Source organism: Gracilinanus agilis, chromosome 6 (genome assembly GCF_016433145.1).
Source record: "Gracilinanus agilis isolate LMUSP501 chromosome 6, AgileGrace, whole genome shotgun sequence".
Classification (NCBI taxonomy): Eukaryota; Metazoa; Chordata; class Mammalia; order Didelphimorphia; family Didelphidae; genus Gracilinanus; species Gracilinanus agilis.
The window spans coordinates 47,689,189-47,698,759 of NC_058135.1; the positions used below are offsets into that span (position 1 = coordinate 47,689,189).

Here is a 9,571-nt window from a genome sequence, read left to right on the forward strand (position 1 = left end):
CTTGCCATTAGCTCTGCATAAAAGTCTGAGTAGCAAATACTGGTGGCTTTGGATTTTTTTAAGAACATCCCCCAAAGTAAAAATTTAAAATCAGTGCCTTAAAACCTCCCACAATGCAGACACCTGGGTTTAAAGGAGCAAAATGTGTCAAAATGGAAGGATCCACATGTATCCACTGTCCAGAGAGCAAGAGAAAACACAAATAACTCAGGAACTCTGTAGTCTTTCTGCAAAAGGATAAACTTCACTCCTGGCATAAGATGTGGCAATGTAGGATCCTATCAAACTACTCCTGATTTCCAAGGGAAACAATTTCTTCAGGGACAAAAAATTCAATTATCTCTTCTTCCCAATTATCTACATTGCAATCTAGTTCATTAGTGGCTACCCATCCTTGTAATTTCAGACACTCATTTTTCTGCTCCATATAAAGCTCTTGAATCATTTTCCAATATTTTCTAAAGTCTTCCATCATTATTCGCCGCCTCTCTTCCAATTCCTTTGAGGCTTTGGATTATTAGCTCAAATCCTTGTGTTAAAAAATCTTGGAGTATCTCTTCAGATACTTTTTAATTTGCTTCATCTGATCCTGGCTGATCAGAGTTGTGGGCCAAGGCCTCCACAGCAACTGACAGAAATGATCTTTGTTATTCTTTTGAAGGAAACATCCTTGGAAAGTTCATAGCCAGTAGGCATTATCTACCTTGTGGCTCCACCAGGACACAGAAGTTACCACATAAAGACCAATAGGGTCCGACTCAACATCAGAAACCATAGAGTATTCTGCAATATTTGTCATGGTACAATCAGATATATCGACAAATGCCAGGGCACCATTCATGCTCCTCAGACCAACTAGAACAACAAATTGTTCGTGGGGACTCCAAAAGTTTGTGTTTGCCTGCTGTTTATCAAATTCTGATAAGCTCAATCTTTCCATTCTTTTTCACATGATAGAAGGAAGCTTATATTCGAGAAGCCTCACCATGTAGCACAGCAAATATTTTCATTTGGTTCCCAAGAAAAGACATTTATGCTTTCTTTATTTCTACTACAATGGACACCTATTTTTCTCTCATTCAGAAGATTTCAAAGTTGGTTACCACACCCTGGGTACCTTTTGGAGTTCTATCTACTTTGACACACAAGTAATCTCCATTTTTTTTTCCAATGTAGCTTGTGGTCAACAACATTAAAAAGATTTCTAACTCTGATTTCTTGTCTGCTGGGAAGTTGTATCAAGGTCACCCTGGTAGGAATGTCCTAATTGTCTGGTACCCAAAAAGTGATTATATTACCATCAGGTGACCAAGAAAAGTCTTTTATTCCAGGGATTTTCAAGCTCTTCTTATCCAAAAGGCCCATAGATAGAGTCCCATAGATGCTGAGAGTATCCATTGTCCTTTGGGCAAAAAATTTGCCATCATGACTCCACTTAAAAATGGGCCAATGAGCAGAGCTTTCACAATGAAATCCTCCTTTCCTCTGTCCAGTAAGGATGTCTCAATGATTATGGTCTCAGGTTTTCATCCTGTGTCCATTAGAGGGCTGAAAGTCACAAGATACCTTTCACAAGGTGAGAAGTCAATAAGTTGCACCCTTTGGTGGCTGAATCCCCAAATTTTTTTGAATTTTTCTCCTCCCTATCCCCCCATAATGCAATTCCTCTTTGATGGAAGTTAGCCATTTTGGGGACCAATGCACATGGGTTTCAGTCCATCTCACTCTTTCTTCAGTGGAGACTGGATCCTTCACATCATTCCAGAATATGGATGTACCCCATTCAAAGAAGACACTATACTAATCTCTGCATCCAGTCTCCTCCAACCAATAGTGTTGATTTCCCAAATCTTTGAAAGGCCACTTCTCTGGAATGTCTCACTCATCAGATTGTCATATACTTATCAAAGTCAGTAAAAAGGTTTACTCTGTGTTGTTTATCAAGCTTGTAGCCATCGGCATTTTTAACAGCATCAGGGGCATGAGCAGGAGAGACATACTCCAGGAAAATGTAACCTTTAGTCTTCCCATTTTCTTCTGGGTAATAATCATTGGTTATTTCCCCAAACTTGGAAAAGATCTTGTGGATGACATTCTTTAGTTTCTCAAGGCTATTGGGTTCTACCTGAGGAACACTGTCCACTACTATTAATCCCATCAGCTTCCTGTGGTCTATCTTTGAGTACATTTCCCAGCAATTCGTCCTCACTGATGTCGTCCAAGAAGCCCTCTGGACTCTGAAGGAGATCAAGTCCTCCTTGCTGCCATTCTCCAGGCGCCTAGACCTTGGCCTCCTTACTTTCATCTTTCTTCTCCCTCTCTTCCTCCCTCCTCCTCCTCTTCCTTCCTTACTCATCTTACTCCTTTTTTCTTCTCCTCCTGTTTCACCTCCTTAACTGCCGTTGGTTCCGCCTTGGGCTCCAGAACCTTATTTGTTGGTGGCGGCTGCAACTCGCCCGCCCGGAGTTAGTGGCACATGTGGCAGTGGTTCGGAGGAAGCCGGTTCAGCCACGGCCTTCTCTTTGGAGAGAAGCTTGACTCCTTCGTTCTGACTCGGGCTTGACTATTGTCATTGCCGTGTCTCCCTTTTCTCCCTTCACCTCCCACACAGGCACAGCGGCGCCGCCTTGGGGGCCCCTGGCCCAGCAGGCCGCTCTGGTTTCTCCTCACTGGCCTGCTGCTCGGCCGCTTAGAGAAGCATCCTGCATGGGCCTGGGTGGCTCAGCTCTCCTTGTTCCCCAGGCCCCGCTGCCCCCAAGCTTCCAACTCTCCCAGTGCAGCCTACCCCATACACTCTCGATTAAAGGAAGGTGGAAGAGGAGAAAGAAACAAAGGGAGAAGGAAGAGAAGAGAGGAAAGAGAAAGAGAAGAGAGAAAAGTGGAGATGAAAAAGGAGAGAAAAAAGGAGCTGAGGAAGGAGGTGAAGAAAGAAGAGAGAAGATGGGATTGGCAAGATTTTACATGGAATTTGTGCTAATAAATGAAACAAAGCAAAATAAATACAATCAACTCAGTAAAAATTAAAAAAAAATATTCCTGAAAATATACATGTAGTTAAGACACATTATACAAAATATATAAAATTAAGAACATAAAAATCAAAGATATTGGAAAAGACATGTTTATTCTAAAATAGTACCTAAAATATTAAATATTAAAATATTAAAAATCATGAACATAATATTAAAATATTAAAAGTTATGAACATAAAATTCAAAATCAGGTTTTTAATAGAAATTGCAGGAAATACTTAAAAGTGCAACATCAATGCTAACAAAATATAGCATTTAAAATGAAATGTTTACAAACTGCAACTTTTTGTTTTTCTCTTGGATGTCAAATTTTTAAAAAATATAAACTTTGACATGGAAGTTTGTTTATTAGAAAACAAAGTAAATGATATTAAACATTTTTGAAATAATGTATATCTTGTAAAATATACATTTGAGTCATTTTACTTTTTCTTATTAACAATATTTAATTACTTTTAATAACAAAAAACTCATCATAAAAGAAAATTGTGCCCTAAATTCCCAAATTGTGACTTTATTCATAAAAGCTAAAATTTCAAATCACGAAATTAGGAAAATTGCAACTGTACAATAAGAAATTATACTGAAATGCTATTTAAGTGTAGAAGCAAATATTATTAGAGAAGGAAATACTCAGAAATGCTTTGTTTATGGCACACATGTACAAGCTAGTATTTAGAATTCTATGTTCAATGAATATGTAATATGAATAAATACATGTGTATATACATATGCATATATTGTGAAGGATCATATTAAAATATAATCATATCGTGTCCTTACAAAATCAGTGGTTTTTGTTTGATTAGTTCATATTGCTTAAGATTTTTATATCATTATTTTTATTACATTTTAAACATGTTGAAAACAGTCAACAAATTTCAACACTACAAAGAAATATAAAAGCATATGCCACTGAAATGCATTGCAGTTCCCTCTTCCAGACCACTAACTCTGGTAATTTGATGTATTGTATCGTATCGTATTGTATCGTATTGTATTGTATTGTATTGTGTTGTATTGTATTGTATCGACTTATTGGCTTCTGCCCTTCCATGTTATTGGGTCTTGATAGATTACATAAAGAAAACTTAAAAGTTAAGCCCAATTGACGAGAATGTTTCTCTATAATTATATTAACAGAACATATACATATATTCTCTCTATATTAATATACTGTTTTTGGTGTGTATGTATATATGTGTATGTATATATGTCATATGTGTAGAGATACATAAAACAATGTGTATGTGTAGTATTTTCATATATATACATGACATATATACATTGTAATGGAGGATTACCAGGGAAGTTAACTAAATTATCTGTGGGTTCACAATGGGGTGAGGGAGACAGGAATCACAGATGGACAGGACCAAAGAAGGTTGGGAGACCAGGGTTACTGCCAAGGAGGTGATTGCTACTAAAGTGGCAGTTGGCCCAATTGCCACCCTGCAGTATCTAGTCTAGGCCTATGGAAACCAGCAAGTAAAAGGGAAAGGTTTATAACAGTTTAATTGTGGGAAACAATAATAAAGGATGGGAATAAGGGATTCTACTCTTACAAGCTAAGGGCAAACCACAGGGTCAAGGGAGGGACTTATCTACACTAATCTAAGACCTAAGCCAGGCAAGGCCCAGAGAATAGCAGGACTGGAGTGGGAATCCTCACAGTAGAGTCCAGAGATGTTTTCAGGATCCCAGGAACCAACTGATGGTCCAATGTAGCCCAGTAGGGAAAGGAAGTCTGCAAGCTGTCCACCAGATTGCAGATCACTCCCTACTCAGTGCTCTCATGCAGGATAGATGTCCTCTGCTTCCAACCTTCATCACACTCCAGGATCCCAGGGAGTCAGGGTGCAACTCCACTAGCTCTGATGTCTCCCAGGGAATCAGTTACTACTTGTCCCAACCACCAAGGAGTCCCTCTCAGAAAGCAAGAGCCACTTCCTGCTTCCCCATTCCATCTTGGAATTCTCTAGCCCTTCCTGCTAGTTCTAATACTAATACTAAGCTAATAACTAAGTAATAATCTTCCTCACAACAACATACACATAGAAGCAATAAATACACACTTTTCTTATTTGAAAGCATAATTTTTAAAAAATTCATATAGATTAATTTTTATATTTAAAAATATAATACACAACATAGTATAATATATAATGTGTTATATTTACATAATAAATTATAATAAATATGCTTATCCAAGAGAAATTTTCAAATTAACTATGTCTAAAAATCTATGTCTCATTCTTCTTTTTTTTTTTTTTTTAACTTTGGAAGCAGCTAGATATTTCAGTAGATAGAACATCAGACTTTGACTCAGGAAGGCCCAAGTTCAAATTTGGTCTCAGACACTTACTAGCTATATGACCCTGAGCAAATCACTTAATCCTGCCTTAACTGACTGGAAAAGGAAATGAGAAATCCTTTCATTTATTTGCCTCAGACACAATATAGTTCTGCCTGCTCTGGGTCATATGAGGCCTGTGTTCTAGTTGAAATAAGCAGGGCCATTTTTCTTCCTCTGCTGCTTGTTTTGTATTACATTGGTTTCCACTCTTAAGCTGCTAAAGCTCAACCAAGCTGGCTGTTCTGTCTCCTATTACTCACACTCTATTGTGTCTAAGTTCCACTGAGGCTTGTTCAGCGCTCTCTTGTCATACCTCACTAAGATGAGTCTTCTTGTCTCAATGTTATTCCAGACTGGAGCATCCTTCTCCTGTTGATTCTGCCACTCCAGTATTTTTTGAGGCATTTTTTGTTCTTCTATGGTCATTTGGTGGGCAGTTGATGGGCTTTTTACGTCATCATCTTGGTCTACTTTGCTGCTGCCTCTACTGTGTACTGTTTCCACTGTGGTGGCTGCCTCTGTCACTGTGGCCACAACCACCCCCCCCATCATTACTTCTAATATTTTGTGAATTCCCCATCTTCTTACTGAGGGCTTTCTGTTTTACTCAAAATAACAAGCGTATACCATCAAATACTCTCTAAGGATCCTTTCCCCCAAATCATAGCTGCTCCTTCCTCCTCCCTTTTCCCAAAGATGTACATTGAGAACCTAGTCCAGATGAAGCTCCTGTGTGTATATGGATGCACACCAAGGACCCTAGTCCTGCTTTCCCCACAACTCTTTTTTTTTGGTCAATAAGACAAGAAATCACGGCCAAGAGAGATAACTTTTTTAAAGGGAGGAAATGCTAACCATTCAAGAAAATGCAAGCATGCTACTCTAAAGTTAAACTAATTACACGTCAGAGATGGCAGGCAGCAAAACACTTAGATACAGTAGAGAAGCCAGCCACATCCCAGTACTACAGTTTCTTTTAGGATACTTTAGGAATCTGCTCTGAACCAAGGCTTGCATCTTCCTTTTGGTACTATCATATTTTCTTTCTTCACCAACATAACTGAGCAAGACCAGACTACTGAAGGAACAAAAATTCAGAGTTTCAGGAGAGGTGAGTAAGAACTTAAACTATTTTTCAAAGTCCTATTTTGATCATTGCTGAAAAAGTCACAAAAGAGATAATTTTGTTTTGTCACCAACATTTGCTAGTTCTTTCATTTTTCATCAAGTTAAAATTTATTTAAAGTTCATCATTAAGTTTAATAAATTTGCCTCTGGCTAATTTTATCATTGTATTTTTGTGGTGGGAAGGGAGGGAGGTTGGCAAGGAGGAGGCTGGATCTATGATTTTATTGGTGTTGTGAACTTCCATTGAGGGAACTTCCTCTACTAAAGCAAATTGGCCACTGTTCTACAGCTTACAGTTTTAGAGAGTTGACCAAGGCACCAAGAGGTTAAGCAACTTCTTGACTACAGTCAACAGAGCTAGCATGTGTCAGAAGCAAGCTGGGCAGAAAAAGTTAGTTCCTTAAAATTGCAAATGATTCTCCATTGTACACATGGTCCTCAAAGCTCATAAACATTGGTTACAATTTACATGTTGCAAAAATAAAAACTGGAACTTGTCATTCTGCCACCCTTGTGATACAGTGACACAACTAGATGAAACATATTTTCATGGAAATTTTTTGCCCATGTTTATACAGATATTCAGAGAAATGGAAGACAGTCAGTAACTGTTCTTCAAATTGGCAATGTTTTCCATTTGGGGTCAACAAGGCCTGGAGAGATGTGGCATCTAGCCAGTTTGGCCCCTACACTTTATGTTGTGGAAGTTCTCTGCAAATTTTTAATCCCATAGGTGTACTCTGCTTGTGTTCAAAACAATGATTTTTACATATTTCTAGGTATAATGGTAAGGCCAAATGAAATATGTAATATTAGGATATGGATAGTGATATTGAAACATTCTGTAAGTACAGTTACTATTAAACTATTTGCTTATAATACTGAAAATCAATGAGGTAGGCAGTATAGCTATTTTATATATTTTAGAGAGCTTATGTGACTAATACAAAGTCACAAGGCTATTCAGTGTCAATGATGATAATAATAACAGCTACAGGAATAGTTCGCATTAAAATAGGACTTTAAGTTTTATAAAGCACTTTATAAACATTTTATCATCACAATGTTTCTAGGAGGTAGGCACTATTATTATCCTCTTTTTACAGATATAACTTAGAGTGAGAAAGGTTTCATGACTTTGTTTTCTAGTATAACACAGGAAGTGTCTGAGACTTGATTTGAAGTCAAGGCATTTCTTACTCCAGACCAGGACCCTAAGAAGAAGGACCACCTAGGCACCTAACTCAAGACTTCTGACTTCAAGCTGAATTTTATTTTCCCTAGAACAGGTCTATCTTTCCATTTTATTTGTGATAAAAATTTTCAGTTCTGTAACAGTTTAAGATTTTATAATTTGCTCTCCTAATAGTAGACATGTAAGGAAAGCAGTATATTTATTATTAAATTAATCTGAAAATGACAAAACTGATACTCAGAGATTTTAGGGGACCAGTAATACTCATAATTAATTTTGTCTTCTTCAAAATGCCATCTCATGTCTCTTAAAGTTTTCACTGCAATATATTTCCTTTAAAATAGTGACGAAGTTTGGAAATATCCAGCAAGACGATACCACTTTCAGAAGAGAATATGATTTTAAGAAGGAAACAATAAGAATGTATGGAAACTTCAGCAGCTAAATTAAGATGAAGAGATCTTAGAGGACTTAGTGCAAAGTTTAGTAATACAAGCATTTGACAATTAAAAAAAAAACAGTAAGAAAACCAAGAGGAGAAACTATTCAGCACCTGTGCTTTGTCAACATCTTGGCAGCTAGTGTAGGAAGGACATAGGAAGTTGAACTCCAGCCCAACCCCTAAGAGTATGTTAATAAAAATGCACTTTCAAGACCACATGATATGGCTGCTTTATTAAATAGTGAGTTTAAATAGTGATTGACCAACTACTGTGTAAAGAAAATTGTAGGAAAAGAAGTCCAATTGAGCATATTATAAGATTTTCCAATGAAAAATGAGCTTACTAGGTGGTGAGTGAATAAATAAGAGAAAACAAAGAGTTAGAATGGAAGGCATACATTTATATAAATCCATTTGGAGATAGAGATTTCACCTTATGGTCACATGGGGTGGGTCAGGTTGGGGTGAAATATTAGGGAGTTGTGTTTGAGATAGCTTTGCTTCTATAGTTAGCTTTGTTCCTGGATTTGCTTTTTTTTTCCTCCTGGGATTCCTTGACTCTTGAATTCAATTTCTGTGACTTGGGTGGCTTTTATTTGACAACTTTTCAACAAGTGGTTACAAACTCCTTTAGGTGGAACTTTCTTTTCGGTGTCTAATATATCTTCCCATTGATCTCAGGATGTGGGCTTTCCATACTTGATCTAAAAAGTATTCTTCAATACTTGAGTGAAATAAGACCAGAGACAATTTCATTTATCTCAATGCTACATACACACACACACACACACACACACACACACACACACGTATGCACACTTCTTGATTGCATTGGTAATTCATGAAATATAGGAAATTCTCTACTTAACGTATATATTGACTCTGTATCTGAACTGGAAGTGGAAGATTTCATCTCTGGAAGTCAAAAAAAACACATCCCAGAACACTTTCAAGTGCCAATTTAATTTGCTTGAGAAGATAGAAGCAAAATGGGTAGTCTCTGCTTTCCACTTCAGGGTAGAGAAAGGATGTTGAAGGGACACTGATTTGTATTACTAGAAAATATTTTTTCTACGAAGACCATTGATTGATATACAGGTAGTTTAGTATCCCGAATTAGTACTAAATGTCATAAAACCTTGGAACTCTATAGAATATCCCCTGTAGATTCCTTCTAAGGGAGGAGAACTAATTACTTCTTTCTTTCATATTGAATTGAAATTTATTTTCCTACACCTCTTACCCATTAGGTCTACTTTTGTACTCTTCAGCAACACAAAATACTTAAATCTAATTCCATAACATAGCATTTAAAGCACTTCAGGTCAACTTTCAAATGATACCTTAGTATTTTCTTGTTATGAAAAAAGCACTCCTTCAGCTTTTCCTCTAATGACATCATTTTTTAGACCTATTAC

General features: G+C 37.1%; 1 pseudogene; it reads right to left on the reverse strand.

The window, feature by feature from the left end:
• Positions 1-286: 286 nt before the first annotated feature.
• LOC123252236 lies at positions 287-5,937 on the reverse strand (annotated as a pseudogene).
• Between the last annotated feature and the right edge of the window lie 3,634 nt (positions 5,938-9,571).